The 19,620-nt window shown below is 44.1% G+C and overlaps 2 long non-coding RNA genes across 2 annotated transcripts; both read left to right on the forward strand.

The window, feature by feature from the left end:
* Nucleotides 1-7,279: 7,279 nt before the first annotated feature.
* On the forward strand, nucleotides 7,280-10,580 carry LOC140460800 (uncharacterized). Its single transcript, XR_011954337.1, has 3 exons — nucleotides 7,280-7,388; nucleotides 9,236-9,278; nucleotides 10,458-10,580. It is a non-coding gene; the product is annotated as an uncharacterized lncRNA (long non-coding RNA).
* A 5,892-nt stretch (nucleotides 10,581-16,472) lies between these two features.
* LOC140460827 (uncharacterized) lies at nucleotides 16,473-17,469 on the forward strand. Its single transcript, XR_011954368.1, has 2 exons — nucleotides 16,473-17,061; nucleotides 17,208-17,469. It is a non-coding gene; the product is annotated as an uncharacterized lncRNA (long non-coding RNA).
* The last annotated feature ends 2,151 nt before the right edge of the window (nucleotides 17,470-19,620 follow it).

The raw sequence follows: 19,620 nt of genomic DNA on the forward strand, positions 1-19,620 counted from the left end.
GGATGAGAGACCCTACTGTTGCAGCACACTGTGTGTGGAGCATGTAACCGCTATACAGCCTGGAAAGAGGAATTGACGTCAGGGAGGGATTGTATGCATGTTTGTGTGTAACTGAAGCGTTGGCCATGGAGAAACCTGAGGAATCCCACCTTTTGGAGAAACGATGGAAGTGTGATGACTGCGGGAAAAGCTTCTGTTTCCCATCTACCCTGGACTCTCATCGGCGCAGCCACATCGGGGAGAGGCCCTTCAGCTGCCCCGGGTGCGGGAAGGCCTTCAGCAATTCCTCTGCCCTGCTGACCCACCAACGGGTTCACACAGGGGAGAGGCCCTTCAGCTGCCCAGAGTGCGGGAAGTGCTTTACCCAGGTCTCCACCCTGCTGACCCACCGGCGGGTCCACACGGGGGAGAGGCCGTTCACCTGCTGTCTGTGCAAGAAGGCTTACACCTGCTCCTCCGCCCTGCGGAGGCACCAGCGAGTTCACCTGGAGGGGAATTGAAACTGTGATGGCCAAGTTGCATCCTTTACCCGGTCTGGCCGACACATGACTCCAGGTCTACAGCAGTGTGGTTGAATCTACACTGTCCCACCCCTCCTCGCTCGGCAAATGAGAGGGGAGAAACTTACTTGGAGACAGAGTATGGATTGAAATTGCTGAGTGAGGAGGCAACACATCCTCCTGGTTACAGCTGTACCAAGGATCCAATTACAAAGGGACGACTGGGTGCTAACCAATAGTAAAGAACGTGGGGGTGGGGGGTGGAGTGTATGCACTTTGACCTTGAGCTGTTTAAAAAGCAGCTACTTTTTCTCTGCCTTTTTGCAGGGGGATCTGAAGCTGTAACAAAGTTGGGTCGCAATAAAGGTTACCTGAATTTACCCCCTGGCTCAGACTCTCATTGAAAGCTTTGAGCTCCAAGAGGTTTTTGTTTAAAAGCTGATCAGTTCTTTCAGCCTCCTGCACTAAGCTTCCAATGTTGTCTGTCAGATGGAGCAGTGAATGAGGAGCCAGTACCATTCGAAATTGTAAGTTTTTCAGGATTGTAGAGTGCATCATTTCATCGTCATTGTAAAGTTTCCTGGCAGCTTCGGGAGGTGTGGGCTGTGTTCAATGGAAACGAGGTGGAGGAACCGATGGGGGACTGGCCTGGATGAAGTTAAAAATCGCACAACACCAGGTTATAGTCCAACAGGTTTATTTGGAAGCACTAGCTTTCGGAGCGCTGCTCCTTCACCGGGTAGCTGTGGAGCCGGATCAAAAGACACAGAATTGATAGCAAAAGCTCACAGTGTCGTGCAACTGATAGGATATATTGAACAAACCTAGATTGCTGTTAAGTCTTCCACCTTTGAGAATGGATTGCAGGTTTTGGTTCATTAATATGTAAATCCCAGAACATCTTTTAAGTTACGTTCTTGAGATGACTTAAGGGTTTATTTTAAAAAAGGCTGACAGCTCAGACAATGCATTAAAGGTGTGAGGTTCGAGCCTGTCATACCCCAATCTTGGATCAGGCTGGTTCCAGTTCCAAAGTAGGAATTTATAAAATATTACACGGATTGACTGCCTGCAGTTTCCGCACTTTTTGAGCAAAGAATGTATCTGCAAATAATTCAGCCAATTCAAATTCACTTCTTGGAGTTATTTGTGTGTGTGCATTTGAGTTTGTGTGCATGCTTGGTAAAGAGTATAAGCCTGTGAGACTGTTGGGGGGGTGTATGTGTGTGTGTGTATATGTATGAGAGAGGTATGAATAAAAGCAAGGGGTTGCATTTTGCTGAAACAAGGAAGGGTGGACCTATACAGGTAGTGGTAGGGCCTTGAGTCTTGTTGGAGAACAGAGACATGGGAGGATTCAGGTGCATAGCTGCATCACTGGGAGACAGGGTGGTTACGAAGGTGTTTAACACACTTGCCTTCACTGTTCACCCCATTGAGTATCGGGGTTGGGACATCATGTTGAGGTTATACAGGATGTCGGTGAGGCCACTTGGAGAGGACTGAGTACAGTTCTGGTGGCCCTGTAATAGGAAGAGTACTATTAGAGAGGGTTTAATAAAGATTTACCAGGACATTGCCAGGACTGGAGGGTTTGAGTTATAAGGAGAGACTGGGACACTTTTCACTGAAGTGCAGGAGGTTGAGTGGTGATGTCATTGAGATTGATAAAATCATGAAGAGTGGAGGTAAGGTGAATAGCAAAGGGCTCTTCCTTAGTGTAGAGGTGCTCAAAACTAGGAGGTATATTTTTTTAAAGTGCGGGGAGAGAGATTTAAAAGGAGCCTGAGGGACAACATTTTGGTACAGGGTGGTTTGCATATGGAATTAACTTGCTGAGGAAGTGGTAGATGCGGGGACAGTTACAACATTGAAATGACATTCGGATGGGTACATGAATAGAAAGGTTTAGAGGGTTATGGGCTAAATGTAAATAAGTGGGACTAGTTTAGTTTGGGAATCCTGGTCGGCATGGACGAGTTGGACCGAAGGGTCTGTTTCTGTGCTGTCTACCTCTCTGAACCAGAAGTGATCTTATTGAAACCAGTAGAATTCTGAAAGGGGCTTGACAGGATAGATGCCGATAAAATGCTTCTTTGTGGTGGGAGTCAGAGAATCCCAACAATGTGGAAGCAGGCCATTCGGCCCATCTATTCCACACTGGCCCTCTGAAGAGCATCCCACCCATTCCTAACCCCTTTCCCCGTATTTCCCATGGCTAATCTATCCTAACTTGCACATCCCAGGGCACTATGGGTAATTTAGCACTGCCAATCCACCCTAAGCTACACCCTAAAATACAGAAGAGGAAGTGTTGGATGTCTTGAAACATAAAGGTGGATGAATCCCCAGGACCTGATCCGGTGTAGCCTAGAGCTCCGTGGGAAGCTGGAGAAGTGATTGCTGGGCCTCTTGCTGAGATATTATCATCAATAGTCACAGGTGAGGTGCCGGAAGACTGGATCTTGGCCAACATGGTTCCACTGTTTAAGAAGGGTGGGAGTCCAGTAAGTCTGATGTCATTGGTGGGCAAGTTGTTGGAGGGAGTCCTGAGGGACAGGATGTACATGTATTTGGAAAGGCAAGGACTGATTAGGGATAGTCAACATGACACTGTGCGTGGGATATCATGTCTCGCAAACTTGATTGAGTTTTTCTGAAGAAGGAACAAAGAGGATAGATGAGGGCAGAACTGTAGATGTGATCTATATGGACTTCAGTAAGGCATTCAACAAGGTTCTCCATGGGAGACTGATTAGCAAGGTTAGATCTCACGGAACACAGGGAGAACTAGCCATTTGGATACAGAACTGGCTCAAAGGTAGAAGACAGAGGGTGGTGGTGGAGGGTTGTTTTTCAGACTGGAGGCCTGTGACCAGTGGAGTGTCTCAAGGATCGGTGCTGGGCCCTCTACTTTTTGTCATTTATAAATGATTTGGATGCGAGCATTAAGAGGTACGGTTAGTAAATTTGCAGATGACACCAAAATTGGAGGTGTAGTGGACAGCGAAGAGGGTTACCTCAGATTACAACAGGATCTGGACCAGATTGGCCAATGGGCTGAGAAGTGGCAAATGGAGTTTAATTCAGATAAATGTGAGATGCTGCATTTTGGGAAAACAAATCTGAGCAGGACTTATGCACTTAATGGCAAGGTCCTAGGGAGTGTTGCTGAACAAAGAGACCTTGGAGTGCAGGTTCATAGCTCCTTGAAAGTGGAGTCGCAGGTAGATAGGATAGTGAAAAAGGCGTTTGGTATGCTTTCCTTTATTGGTCAGAGTATTGAATACAGGAGTTGGGAGGTCATGTTGTGGCTGTACAGGACATTGGTAGGCCACTGTTGGAATATTGCGTGCAATTCTGGTCTCCTTCCTATCGGAAAGATGTTGTGAAACTTGAAAGGGTACAGAAAAGATTTACAAGGATGGTGCCAGGGTTGGAGGATTTGAGCTACAGGGAGAGGCTGAACAGGCTGGGGCTGTTTTCCCTGCAGCGTTGGAGGCTGAGGGGTGACCTTATAGAGGTTTACAAAATTACAAGGGGCATGGATACGATAAATAGACTAGGTCTTTTCCCTGGGGTCAGGGAGTCCAGAACTAGAGGGCATAGGTTTAGGATGAGAGGGGAAAGATATAAAAGAGACCTAAGGGGCAATTTTTTCATGCAGAGGGTGGTACGTGTATGGAATGAGCTGCCAGAGGATGTGGTGGAGGCTGGTACAATTGCAACATTTAAAAGGCATTTGGATGGGTATATGAATAGGAAGGGTTTGGAAGGATATGGGCCGGGTGCTGGCAGGTGGGACTAGATTCGATTGGGATATCTGGTCGGCATGGACGGGTTGGACCAAAGGGTCTGTTTCTATGCTGTACATCTCTATGACTCTAAAAGCAAGTTGTAGACAAGTAAAAAGGCCCACCAGGCAAGGAGGTGGTTAACAACCTTAGGGCATCCCTCTTAAACCATGCATCTTGTTTGTTTACAAATTAAACATGCTTCAGCTCTTTTCCTATCTGCTTTCTGGAAATCTGGGTGACACCAGGTTTGTAATACAGTATTAACCATTCCCTCCCTACCCACGTGTGTACAATACTGCACATAATCAATTGAAAAAGGCAGCAGCAAAGAAGGAATACAAAGTAGTCCATCGGGGGTCACCCACATTTCGGTTTGAGTATCGAGGGAGTACCCTGTTTGAGGCCATAGTTTGTGCTGCTCAGCAGGGGGCGCACCCTGTGATTTCAGGCCTGGCATTTCTATCCCCATATTGTCTCTGTCGGGGTTTTGCTGGGGACCCAATGGGACCAGAGGTTTGGGGTGTCAGGCTGCCTGCTTGGCAGCAGCATCCATCTGCTCATTCCTTTGGAGACTGTATCCATTGCCTCAGCATGAGCTGAACATCTTGATAGCTGCCAGATTGATTGGACAAAACAGCATTACTGTTCGTCTGCCCCATGGGGGTTAAAAATCCTCTCCGTTCCCACAAGTCTCTGTAATCATGGGTCACACCAAAAGCACAGTGAGAGTTGAAGATCTCAACCCCCGGGAGGGGTCTCTCAGTTCCGCGATCGGTCAAATGAACACTAGGATTATGGTCTGCTTCAGCAAGGTTTCACACTTTAATTTGTAATGGCCGGGCAAAGATTTGTCCAGCAACACAGATATTAAAAGATTCTGTGTTCCTTGGAGAAACTGTATGATTAACTTAGAATAAAAAATCAATTTTCGTATGTTTCTTAAGAGACAGTACAGCCTTAATTCCAGAATAATCCAATAAAATGTAATAAAATTACACAATGGAAACAGGTTAATCCAATGATACTTCCTGGGAAATAATGTTGTTTCACGCGTATGATCTCCTCATACCTGTGCTTCAAGGTTAGCTAGGATGGTCAGTCATGTCTTATCTAGCTTAATTAGATCCATACAATGAAGAAGGCATCGTTTGCTTAATCTGTAATTCAGTTCGCTCAGGAATGCAGAAATGCAGCTTTGAGCCATTTTAAACACAATGTTAATTTGCTGCCTGAAGCCATGTTGTTCTATTACTTTATATTGAGATGCCATTTTGTGATGAATAAAAGCTCCTGACAACAGCCTAAATCTAGGTATTAGATCCTCATCTGGTGTGGACCTGCTCCGTCACTCAAAACAAAACTCAATTTACAATTTCAGGCCATACGTGGTATTCTGCTAAATTAATCCAGTTGATTTTTTTCTGTTTAAAAATGTGAAATCCTCGTGAACAGTTCTTCCAGTTAATCACTGGATATTCAAATTTCTCTTCACAATTAAAGATCATAACAAAACTGGGTGTCATTGTGGGATTTTGAATCTGGAGGGTGTGCTTGTGAAGTTTGAATGAACAATATTTCAAAGTGAATGTTATCGTGTTCAGTATTAAGACTTTCTGGAGATGAAAAATTTGTCCTTGTGTGTTTTGCAACACTTAACCAAGGTCAGTTCTATAGAATATGCAGACAGGTTGATGCGAGAGTTGAGAGCTGGGGCAAACATCAGAAATAATGGAGGCAGGAGCACAGCAATTAGAGTTAGAAAGTTAGCCAAAAATATAAAAACAGGAAGGAAAGTTTCATCACTTTGTTAGCTTTTCTTAAAAAAGTTAAGTGTTGGTTCTGTAAAAAATGAGTCTGGGGATTCAATAACGGAGGACAAAGAGATGGCAGATGAATTAAAAAGAGCTTGAGTCTGTCTTCACTAGAGAGGATACAAGTAACAGCCTGGAACTAGCTGGAAATCAGGAATTGAAAGGGAAGGAGGAACTGAAGACAATTACAATTACCAGGGAAGTAGTACTGAGTAAACTGTTGGAACTACAAGCTCACAAGTCCCAGGGGTCCAAAGGATTTCATTCTAGACCCTTAAAAGAAAAATTAGCTGGTGATATAGTTAATGCATTGGTTTTAATTTTCCAAACGTCATTAGTTTCAGGGAAGGTTTCTGTAGATTGGAAAACTCCTTTCTTCAAAAAGGGAGACCGAGAACAGGACACTGCAGACCATTTACCTTAACATATGTCATAGGGAAAATGTTCAAAGCTATGATTAAAGATGTGATGACAGGGCACTTGTACAAGTTCAAGGTAATCAGGCAGCGTGAATGTGTTTTTGTCAATGGGAAATAATGTTGTAATAATGTTTTGAAGAACTGCCTCTCCGCACTGTGACTGAGCTGATAAATCTCATGGACCGACAGGGAATGGAATCCGTCAGCACAGTCCCCGCATTTCTACGACTTCTCTGTCGTTCTGGTGTTCTTTTGGCTCCCTGTTTCTGATGAACAATTGAAACTGTGATCACACTCAGGAAATGTGTGCAGTTACTCCCTGCTGCGACGACTATAATGTTACTTCAGTCTGTGTAACTGGTTACAGCTCCATCCCATAGACAGCTCACTGGGGCACACTCTCTCTCCACAAGGACAAAAGACATACAAAAGTGGAGTAACCAGACAAAACGCAGAAGCAATAAAATGTCGAACCACAGGGGAAAAAAAAATTGTGGCTCTACCCCTTTTTTTTCCCTGGCATTTGGACACTTCAAATCTGTCAATAACAGCAACCTCAAAGAGCATACTGCGCATGTTTGCCGGTGTCAGCAACGCAGTACGCATGTTCGCCGGTGTCAGCAAAAACCGGTGCGCATGCTAATCGCTATCGGCAAATAAGGCGCGAGACCTTCTTTTGATTGACCAATAGGCAGCACAGGAGAACAGGAAGGACGTTGGTCCTCCTGCCAATCAGAGTCACCCCATTGTCTGAATGCGGAAGTTGGACCATGAGGTTCTGAAGCTGCTGCTGCTCGTGTCTGAATGAACATTGAGCTTCATCCCAGACTGCAAATTCCTCCCTCTGTCCATTATCTGGGAGTACGGCACTCTCTTCTCTTGTCACCTTTTCCATTTATTTTTTTCATTCTGGGATTCAGTTGTTGCCTTGCAGCAACTAAAAGGAAAGGCAGTGTGTCGGGATGGGGACAGACTCTGGAAACGTTGCTCCAGGTCTGTGTCTCAATTGGCAAGATACACAGGTAGGAGGCTGGAAGAACACAACAAGTCAGGCAGTATCAGGAGGTGGAGAAGTCAACGTTTCGGGTGTAACCCTTCTTCAGGATTGGGGTTGGGTGTAGGGGGCGATGCAGATAAAGGGTGTGCTGGTTGGTGAAGTGGGCACAGGTGTAGACAGGTAGAGGGTTCGACCGAGGCAAAAGGGAAGACTGCAGATGCTGGAAACCAGAGTTTAGATCAGAGTGGTGCTGGAAAAGCATAGCAGATCAGGCAGCATCCGAGGAGCAGGAAAATCGATGCTTCGGGCAAAAGCCCTTCATCAGGAATTTCCCCAGGGTTGGGGAGTCCAAAGCTAGAGGACATTTGTTTGAGGTGAGAGGGAAATGATTTAAAAGGGACGTGAAGGACAACTTTTTCACATAGACAGTTGTGCATATATGAAACGAACTGCTAGCGCGGCACGGTGGCACAGTGGTTAGCACTGCTGCTTCACAGCGCCAGAGACCCCAGAGACCTCAGGCGACTGACTGTGTGGAGTTCGCACATTCTCCCCGTGTCTGCGTGGGTTTCCTCCGGGTGCTCCGGTTTCCTCCCACAGTCGAAAGATGTGCAGGTCCAGTGAATTGGCCATGCTAAATTGCCTGTAGTGTTAGGTAAGGGGTAGATGTAGGGGTATGAGTGGGTTGTGCTTCGGCGGGGCAGTATGGGCTTGTTGGGCCGAAGGGCCTGTTTCCACATTGTAAGTAATCTAATCTAATCTAAAAAGAGTTGGTGGAGGCTGGTACGATTACATTTAAAATGCATCGGGATGGTTTGGAGTCGTGTGGATTACGTGCTGGCAAATGGGACTAGATTAATTTCAGATATGTGGTCGGCACAGACAAGTTGGGCCGTAAGGTCTGCTTCCATGCTGTGAAAGCAGAAGTGTGGTTGTGAAGACTGGACTTTCTGAGCAGCTTTCAAAGATGTAAAAACAATGACTGCAGATGCTGGAAACCAGATTCTGGATTAGTGGTGCTGGAAGAGCACAGCAGTTCAGGCAGCATCCAAGGAGCAGCGAAATCGACGTTTCGGGCAAAAGCACTCCTTTAGGAATAAAGGTAGAGAGCCTGAAGCGTGGAGAGATAAGCTAGAGAAGGGTGGGGGTGGGGAGAAAGTAGCATAGAGTACAATAGGTGAGTGGGGAAGGGGATGAAGGTGATAGGTCAGGGAGGAGAGGGTGGAGTGGCTCGGTGGAAAAAGAGATAGGCAGGTAGGACAAGTCCGGAGAAGTCATGGGGACAGTGCTGAGCTGGAAATTTTGAACTAGGGTGAGGTGGGGGAAGGGGAAATGAGGAAACTATTGAAGTTCAGATTGATGCCCTGGGATTGAAGTGTTCCGAGGCGGAAGATGAGGCGTTCTTCCTCCAGGCGTCTGGTGGTGAGGGAGCGGCCCAGGGTCTCCATGTCCTCGGCAGAGTGGGAGGGGGAGTTGAACTGTTGGGCCACGGGGCGGTGTGGTTGATTGGTGCGGGTGTCCCGGAGATGTTCCCTAAAGCGCTCTGCTAGGAGGCACCCAGTGTTTTGCCCTTACTGGGAGCAGAAGAATGTAATCAAGTCTTGCATTTGTGAGAGAGCAACTGAGTAAAGGAAGTACATCTGGGATTTTGGTGGAAAATGGGAATTCTTTGCACTGTGGGATGAAGCCCAACCCTATCCAGTTATTTCAGCTCGTGGGTGAGACTCGGCAGTTCATGCAGGCAGTCAATCCAGGTAATATTTTATAAATTCCTGCTTTGGAAACAGAACCAGTCTGATTCAAGACTGGGATATAGACAGACTCTGATCTCACACCTTTAATGCATTGTCTAAGCTGAGATGACACCTTTTGTTATAAAACCTGAAGTTATTTCAAGAAAGTGTCTTACAGGAAGTTCTGGGATTTACATATTAATGATACCTGCAACCCATTCTGAAATATGAAAGGCTTAACAATCCAGGTTTGTTCAATATATCATTTCAGTGGCAGGACACCGTAATGTTTTTCTATAAATTCTGTACCTTATGATCTTATTCTCCACAACCACCTGATGAAGGAGCAGCACTCCAAATGCTGGTCCTTCCAAATAAACCTGTTGGACAATAACCTGGGTGTGTGTGATTTTTTTTAAACTTTGTCCACGTTAGGTTGGATTGATCATGCTAAAGTACTCTCAGTGCCCAGGGAGGTGCAGGATTGTGTGAATTAGCTGTGCTAAGTTACACAGTGTCCAGGGATGCGCAGCTTAGAATGGATTGGCCATGCTAAATTACCTATAGTTCCCAGGAATGTGCAGGTTAGGGTTAATTGGCCAGGTCAAACTATCCAGAGTGAAGATCTAGACCCCTCTTAAGGGCCCTTTCGGTTCACAATTGGTCTAAAGAATCAATGAAATGCAGTCTGTACAAAGCAAGGTTATCAGTTTAATAAGACATCTTGACCCAATTCTGTCCAGCAACACAGTGATTAAAGCTTCTGTGTTCCATGGCGAAGTTGTGCAATTACATTTGAAAATGACACGTTATTTATTTAGGTTTTTTAAGAGACAGTACAGCCTTAATTACAAGAAAAGACCAATCAAATGTAATAAGGTGACATGCTTTAGAGCAGGTTAATCCAATGATATTTCCTGGGAAAGGGGTCTTAATTACGTAAATCATCATGCCATGGTAGCAGCTCAAGGTTAGTTCAAATGGTCAATTAATGTGTCCGTGTTCATTTTAAACAAACTCCATTGTCCTCTTATCTTTGGATTGTAGCTTAATTCTGCAAAACAGCAGGACAAGTTCACAGAGTTCAATCATTATTCTCAGCCATTTTGTGTATTATTTTAAATTGAAAAGCCATTTTGTGGTTTGTAAAAACCTACATATACTTGTTGAGTCTGACAATACCCTAAATTCAAATTTTAGATCCTCACCTGAAGCATCAGAGTCTGAGGGGTGACCTGATAAACGTTTGTAAGAGGCATGGATATGGTGAATACCCAAGGTCTTTTCCCCAGGGTAAGGGAGTCCAAAGCTCGAGGCCATATGTTTGAGGTGAGAGGGGAATGATTTCAAAGGGACCTGAGGGGCAACTTCACACAGAGTGGTGCATGTATGGAACGAGCTGCCAGAGGGAGTGGTGACGGCTGGTACAATTACAACATTTAAAAAGCATCTGGATGGGGATATGAATAGGAAGGGTTCGGAGGGATATGGGGCACATGCAAACAAATTAGACTAGATTAATCAAATGTTGTCTGATTGTGTGCTGCATTGTAACTAAAGTCAATGAATTGACTGCACCCACTGAAGTGAATAATTGTGATCAAAGACTCCTTACAGAGACATGGCTTCATGATGACAAGGATTGGATCCTGAATATCGAGGGGATGGTCAAATGGGAAGCGAGGTAAAGGCAGAGGGTTGGCACTGCTAATCAAAGCACTGATCACAGGGTAGTCTGGTGTCAGCTCGGGTTTCAGGTCCTGGTTTCTCTATCCTCTGATCTCCCTGTTCCCACAGAGTGAGATATTGGTCTGTTTCAGCTCTGCTGAATTTCTGCTGAAGCTTTGACCCCACCTTTACACCTTCATGAACAATAAAACATTCAGTCAATCAAGCCCCAACCCACAATCCCCCAGCCTGTCAACCGACCAGGCACAGACCGTAATCATAGCATGGAATCAAACAAGAAAAATGAAACAAAATTAAAAACATATCGGTGCTCAGGCTTCATGTTTGTTCATTAGGAAGCAAAGCAGAAATAGGGATCTCCCAGGATTTTTATACTGCTCTACTTGATGAATTATCTATCCCTTACATCTAACCATTTGCACCCAGCTATGATTTAAAACAATATTTACACCAACAGAAGTGAAGCATCTGTTATCAAATAGACGTAGAGATATACAGCACCGATAGACATTTTCTCTCCCTCACGCACGCATGCGCACACATGTCCAATGGGGGTTGAATGTGTATTTGCAGAATCGTGTTTGCAGATACATTTTATTGTGCATTTTTGCGCAAAATCTGTAAGCAGTCGGTACACGTAATATTTTTTAAATTCCACTTTGGAAGTGGAACCAGTTTGACTCAAGATTGGGATACAGACAGACTCTGGCCTCAATCCTTTTAATGCATTTTCTGAGCTGAGATGTCACTTTTTGTTATAAAACCTTAATTTATCTTGAGAAGATGGCTGACACCAAGTTCTGGGATTTACATATTATTGATACCTGAAACCTGTACTAAACGATGAAAGACTTAACAACCAGGCTTGTTCAACTTTGTCCAGGTGAGAATGGACTGACCGTGCTAAGTTACCCATCGTGCCCAGGGAAGTAATGTCTTGATGGTGCCTTTCCCCCAACTTCCCATGTACGTTAACCATTTCATGCTAAAGTTGTTCCTCAAGAAGCTGCATTGCAGGCTCACCCTGAAGTGACAGTTTATTTTGTTTCCCAAAATCTGACCTGCTCACTCTCTCGGCAGTATCCAAATGCTGTGAAAGATATTAACTTTCAGATGGAGGTATTCAACATTCAGAGTAGTGATATTTTTGCTTTTCTGTCCCTATAAGATCCCGAATCAACACCTTCAGGAGAATGAGTGAGAGCGGAGTGGTGCTTTCAATTTCATGGAATAACAAAAGAACATTCCGCTGAATCGCTTGTTCTGAATTTCTACCCTGCACTGACAGTGAGGACTTTTGTGATCTCTTTTTATCAGAATCCTTGAAGATCTGAAGACTGAAGTTTCAAAATCAACAGATGAAAGGCCTACGCCCAAAACGTTGACTCTTCTGCACCTCGGATGCTGCCTGACCTCCTATGCTTTTCCAGCGCTACACTTTTCAGCACTGACTCTCCAATGTCTGTAGTGGTCACTGCCTGAGTCACTGAATTCATTGGGACTGTAACGATTTTCAGCTATGATTCTGTGATATTAACTTTCAGGCAGAGTTATCCAAAATGCTCTTCTGCTTCTGTACAATCCTGAATCAGAACATGCAGGAGGATTAGTTAGAGCGGATTGAGAACAGAGGGGGAGAGAGAGTGGGATGGTGCTTTTAATTTTGTGGAATAACAAAAGAAAAGCATATTCTGCAGAAAGTCGAATTGCTTGTTCAGAATTTCTACCCTGCGCTGACAGTGAGGACTTTTGTAATCTGTTTTTGCAGAATATTTGAAGATCTGTAGGGGGAATCTTCGAAACCAACAGATGAAGGCCTTATACCGGAAACATTGACTCTCCAGTGTCTGCAGTCCTCACTTTGACATCAATGTCTGACAGTCACTCAATCCATCGGGACAGGCAACAATTTCCAACTATGATTCTGTGAGAAGGAGCAAAGGTTTTTGGGTCCCATTTAAGTATATTTTCAGTATCAGTGGAACTGGATGAGAGACCCTACCATTGCAGTGCAGTGTGTGTGTGTGTGGAGCGTGTAACAACTATACGGCCTGGAAAGAGGAATTCACGGCAGAGAGGGCCTGTACACACGTTTGTATGTCACTGAAGTTTTGGCCATGGAGAAACCAGAGGAATGCCACTCTTTGGAGAAACCGTGGAAGTGTGCCAACTGTGGGAAAGGCTTTCGTGTTCCATCTGCCCTGGAGACTCATCAGCGTAGCCATACTGGGGGGGGGGGTGGGGGAAAGACCCTTCAGTTGCCCCAAGTGCAGAAAAAGCTTAACCCAGGCCTCTGCCCTGCTGACCCACCAGCAAGATCCACATGGGGGAAAGGCCTTTCAGCTGCCCCGAATGTGGGAAGGCCTTCAGCGATTCCTCTTCCCTGCTGAGGCACTGACGGGTCCACACGAGGGAGGGACCATTCCCCTGCCCCAAGTGGGGGAAGGCCTTCAACAGTTCACCGTCCCTGTTGAGGCACCAGCGGGTCCACACGGGGGAGAGGCCTTTCAGCTGCCCTGAGTGCGGGAAGGCCTTCAACAATTCGCCCAACCTGTTGAGGCACTGGCGGGTCCACACGGGGGAGGGACCATTCCCCTGCCCCCAAGTGCGGCCAAACCTTCACCCACTCCCCCCACCTGCAGAGCCACCAGCAAGTTCAGGAGCTATCGCAGGGGGATTGTAGGAGCGACGGCCGAGTACCAATATCGACTGGACTATCAACCAAGTTCCGGGGATCCCGGATTTGAATCCCGCTGTGGCAGATGGTGGAATTGGAATTTGGTCAGAAATCTGGAGTTTGGAATCTAACAGTGAAACCGTTTTTTGGTTGGGGGGGGGTGAGAAAACCCCCATCTGATTCACTCATGTCCCTTTTTTTAGGGAAGGAAACTGCCATTTTGTGAATAGATTCACTCAGTCATCCCAGTCTGGCCTGTACGTGACTCCAGACCCACATCAGTGTGGTTGACTCTACACAGATGCCCCAACCCCCACCTCCTGGCAGATGGGCAGGGAGACACTTACTTGGAGACAGGGTGTGGGCTGAAATTGCTGAGTGAGGCAGTTGCAGGTTTTGGTACATTAATACTTAATCCCAGAGCTTTTTTAAATTCACATTCTCAAGGTGACATAAGGTCTTCTAAAATAGGTGACAGCTGGGTTCAGATATTGCATTAAAGGTGTGAACATTGAATCTGTATCCCAATCTTCAATCAGACCAGTTCTATTTCCAAAGTAGGAATTTATATAAAACATTACATGGATTGATTTTCTGCAGATTGCTCAAAAAGTGCACAAAGTTGAATATATATGCAAATACAATTCTGCCAATACAAATTCACCCCATTGAGTTGTGTATGTGCACATGCATGCATGAGAGAGCATGTGTGTGCATGTGTTGAGTGTATGCTTGGTACAATGAGTGTAATGGAGTATGAGCCTGTGTGTGTCAGAGAGAGTGTGTGTGTGTGTGGGTGGTTCGAGAGAGCAGATGTGTATGAGCAAGGTATGAATCAAAGCGAGGGGTTGTATTCTGCTAAAACAGGGAAGGGCAGGACTTGCACAGAATGATAGGGCCCCAGCTCATGTTGTGCAATAGAGAGGGGTGTGTGTGTGTGTGTTTGTGTGTGGGGGGGGGGGGGAGGGGTTCAGGTACATCGTTCTTTGGAAGTTGCATCACTGGTAGACAGGGTGGTTAAGAAGGCATTTAGCACCATTGCCTTCATTGTTCACACCATTGAGTACAAGGGTTGGGACATCATGTTCAGGTTGTACAGGATCTCCACACGGGTGTGGGCGGGGCCGGGGGAGGGGTGGGCGGGGCCGGGGTTGGGGATGGGCGGGGCCGGGGAGCCTCACCTTCACCAAGTCACAGCCACCTCGCGCTACAACTGTTCATTCACAAAAACAAACTCTCCTGTCTCACTCTGCAGCTGCGGGGGGAGAACACATAACACATTTAAAGGGCTGAGCTACAAGTAACGGGGCATTTTTATATATAAAACGATACATTGAAATCTAAGGAGACTTGGACATAATTAATGGTATATGGTAATATTTACAAAGCATGACCATATTGGAAATAGTGCAGCCACTTTGAAAAAGGGGTTTGAGGTGACCTTGAGATAGTTAATTTTAAAGAAAATAAGCAAGTTATTACGATTTGAAATGATCGTGAAGGGGTAATGTAACCAGTAAATGGCAAAGGTAATTGCAAAATTCTTGAAAAGAAAACGATTCCAGATATATGCGGATGCAGGGAAATAATTCAACAAAAGAGCCATTATTAATTTTTTAGGACCAAACACTCTCCTTTTGAGAGATATAAATAGGAGCATCAATATTGAAGTAGAAATTCCTATTTTTGTTCTCCTCCCAAAGTCTCTGTCTTGTCAGAGTACAGTGCAAGCCAGTACCATTTGTTTTGCCATAGTAGACCTTGCAACTCAAGCTCACCGAATATTCATATCTGTGTTCTTAGCAGTCAAATCCTGGCTCTGCCAGTGATGCTTACATTCCACGAACAAATAAAACAGATTATGGTGCTGCTATCACTGCATGTGCCAGAATTAAAAGGAAGAGAAAAATTCTGAACTCACACTACACACAGTTTGTGTACAATGCCATTATCTCTACTTATTCTGTACCAAATTAAGAGCAGCCACAGTTGACATTTCTTTGGCAATTCTACATGTTGACTTTCTATCATCACAATCTCTTTGACGTTCTTGTATGTGCCTAAATTAATCTTCAGATTGTTTCACAATTGAATAATGTTACTAGACTAAAAATTCACAACTTCACCAACTGCCAAAACATTTTTTTTAGGCTATTTGGGCAGTAGCAGTGACAAATGAAATATCAAAGAAATACAAAGTTATGAAGAGGGTTACATACACTTAACCAAATACAATGGCAGTACAGAGAATTTCAGAAAAAGTGCAATAAATATTCACTTTTTAACCCCTTATTCAACTCATTCAAGAATTTCAAATTGAATTTGTGGTAATTCAAGAGCAAATGGCGACATTTGTTTGTTAATAGACTCACCATAAATTGTGAAAGATCACTTTTATCAAAGTCACAATGTTGAATCCCAAACGGAGCAATTAAGTACAAAGTTACTTTCAACTATTTAATAAGACACTGCAAACTTTATTTCATATCCAAATTATTATAAGATCTTTACAAAGGAAATATATTAAACAAAATAGCTTTCCGGGGTATCAATATTGACAACAGTTGTGCAGCTATTATTTGGCAATTGACCAACTAATTGAAATAATTTCAGAATAAATGAGCTGCTTCATTATTATACATTGAGATATTTTAATACCAATCACATGAAAAGGAAATCTTTGCCTTAAAGAACCAAGTAAAGTTAAATAAAATAGAAAAGCATCTTACAGAATTCACTTCAAATCATCTCTGGTGAATCACAAGAAGATGATGCTCAATAAACCAAATGATGGACAATCACTGGTAATGATGGAAAAAACATTGTAAAGAATGTCGATATCTCAATTGTACCTTAAAAGAATATCTACTCTGCCTTGGACAAGGACAACTGAAAGGTTTTTTTTGTCTGATTGAAATCTACAATAACCAAGCTTTAGAAAATCCATCACTGAGCCCAATCTGGAATAAAAGTTTTTTTCCCCCCAGGAAATCCTTTTCAGCTTTCAGCCTTCTCCAGCTACAATTAGCATGAAGGAAAGGTGAAGCTCAGTGGGGAAAGGCTGAGTAATAGCATATCTAGGCTCTCACCTAAGTATTCTCCGAAGAAAAACGTACATCTGGATGGGGACATGAATCGGAAGCATTCAGGAGGGATATGGACCAAATGGGTCACTAGATTAATTTAGGATATCTGGTTGGCCTGGACTGAAGGGTTTGTTTCTGTGTGTCATTACAGACTCCCCTCTTCTGGGATCCCCATACCAGCTGTTATTTTCATGGAATAATCTGACAATTGTTGACTTCCATCAACCTCTTCCATCCGGAGAAATTTCCTCTCTCTGCAAAGTGTGGTTCACGTTGGCAAGTTCAATCCTCCTCCGGTCCTCAGGAACACACTCTATAATGCACAACGTTCTCAATACCTGTTTAATGTTCGGTGGGGAAACTACTTTCAGTCCAACATTTAGACAGAATTCCTCAGAAATGTTTTTGGCAAATGCACTGCTCCCACGAAAGCTCGTGGGCCCATAGTTCAAATGCTTTTAACAACCTGTTTTTATTTTCATTTCCCTGCCTCCACAGGATGCAGAATTTCTCCCACCAGAAATTGTTTGCCCTGAAAAAAATCCAGCAGGAAGACGATTATGGAGCTATCAATAAAAATGCCTCATATGGGTCACCCAAGGTTAAAAATGGAAGAACATCTCTCTTCAAAGTTACTGTTCCGTTTGCCCTTTCAAAATTCCTCGAATTTAAGGTGTTCCATTGTAGCATTTAATTATGATCCATTAAAAGCAGTATCCAGTCTCATCTGAGTGAGGAACTGACTGAACAAGCGAAATAACTTTTCTGTCTGCTCTTTAGATGTGACATCCTCCCCCTCTCTGTGTTGATGCAACAGGATTACCAGAGCTGGAAGTACCACTCTCTGAATACAATTGCTGATTGACAGTTTACTTGAACTGCTTAACGTAAGGATTTAAAAGCTGCTCGCCCGATCTCGCACAAAGTACAAAAAACAAACTGTTGACCCGTGCCTGCACAGAGGAGAAATTTCACTTGGAATAGATCACAAAATAAGAACTGTTACCAGTCCCATAACTCATGTGTTTCCCATGGACAAAGTTAAACATCACCCAACACCAGGTTATAGTCCAACAGGTTTGTTTGGAAGCACTAGCTTTCGGAGCACCGCTCCTTCATCAGGTAGTTGTGGAGAATGAGATCATGATCACAATTTATATCCAAAGGAGTCTAGCGTCACGGAAATATGACACATCAACCAATTTTAGATTAAATCTTTCACCTTTCGAATGGGTTTCTGTTCTTTGCTATGTTAATCCCAGAATTTGATTTTAATTACCTTCTCAAGAATATCATTCAAATGTAGAGCTTTTCTAACAATAGGTGTGAATTCAGTCTGCGTCTGAATATTGATTCAGAGTGACATTTTTCTTAGAGAAAAGCTCTGCATTTAAATTTCATTTTTGAGGAGGTAATTTCTAGATTAGGGTGTAGAGGTTTGGGTGGATTGGCTGTGCTGAATTACCCATAATGACCAGGGATGTGCAATTTAGGGTGGATTGTCCATGGGAAATACGGAGGATGGGAATGGATATGGGTGAAACTCTTCAGAGGGCCAGAATAAAATAAATGGGCTGAATGGCCTGCTTCCACATTGTCGGGGGAGTCATAGAATCCCAACAAAGGAGCATTTTATCGGCATCTATCCTGTCAAGCCCCTTTCAGAATTCTACTGGTTTCAATACGATCACTTCTAGTTCAGAGAGGTAGACAGCACAGAAACAGACCCTTCGGTTCAATTCATCCATGCCGATCAGGATTCCCAAACTAAACTAGTCCCACTTGCCTGTGTTTGGCCCATATCCCTCTAAACCTTTCTATGCATGTACTCATCCAAATTCCACATGCAAACCACCCTCTGTCAAAACGTTGTCCCTCAGGTTCCTTTTAAATCTCTCTCCTCTCACTTTAAAGATATATGCCCCTGAGCCTTGACTTCCCCTACACTAAGGAAGAGCCCTTCGCTATTCACCTTCCCTCCACTCCACATGATTTTATCAACCTCAATAATGTCACTCCTCAACCTCCTGTGCTCCAATAAATAAAGTCCAAATCTCTTCTTATAACTCAAACCATCTAGTCTTGGCAACCTCCTGGTAAATCTTTACCGAACCCTCTCTCATAGGAAGACTTCTCTTACAGGGTCACCAGAATCGTACTCCGTACTCTCCAAGTGGCCTCACCAACATCCTGTACAACCTCAACATGATGTCCCAACTCCGAGACTCAGTGGGGTGAACAATGAAGGCAAGTATGCTTAATGTCTTCTTGACCACCCTGTCGAGCAGCGATGCAACTTTCAAAGAACTGTGTACCTGAACCTCACCCTGTCTCTCTTTTACAGCACGACAAAGGGTTGGACCCTTAATTGTTCATGGGCTTCCCTTCCTTGTTTTAGCAAAACGCAACCCCTCGCTTTTAATAGTTCACTCATACACACGCTTTCTCTCAGACACCCACACATACACGCCCCCAACAATCTCTCAGCATATACTCCATCACACACTCACTTTACCAAACATGCGCAGACACTTACGTGCACTCTCATGCACAAACTCATCACTTTTTGGGCAAACTTGTATTGGCAGAAATATGTTTGCAGACACATTCTACTTTGCTCAAAAATGTGCAGAAACTGCAGGCAGTCAATCAGTGTAATATTTTATAAATTCCCAGTTTGAATCAGACTGGTTCTAGTTCCAAATTTGGGATACTGACAGTCTCGAACCTCACACCTTTAATGCATTGTCTGGGCTGAGATGTCACTTTTTTAAAAAAAAACCTTAAGTCATCTCGAGAATGTGAATTAATAGTAATTCTGGGATTTACAGGTTAATGAACTGAAACCTGAAACTCAGTCTAAAAGGTGAAAGACTGAACAGCAATCTTGGTGTGTTCAATATGTCATTTC

Source organism: Chiloscyllium punctatum, chromosome 36 (assembly GCF_047496795.1).
Source record: "Chiloscyllium punctatum isolate Juve2018m chromosome 36, sChiPun1.3, whole genome shotgun sequence".
NCBI classification, from domain to species: Eukaryota; Metazoa; Chordata; class Chondrichthyes; order Orectolobiformes; family Hemiscylliidae; genus Chiloscyllium; species Chiloscyllium punctatum.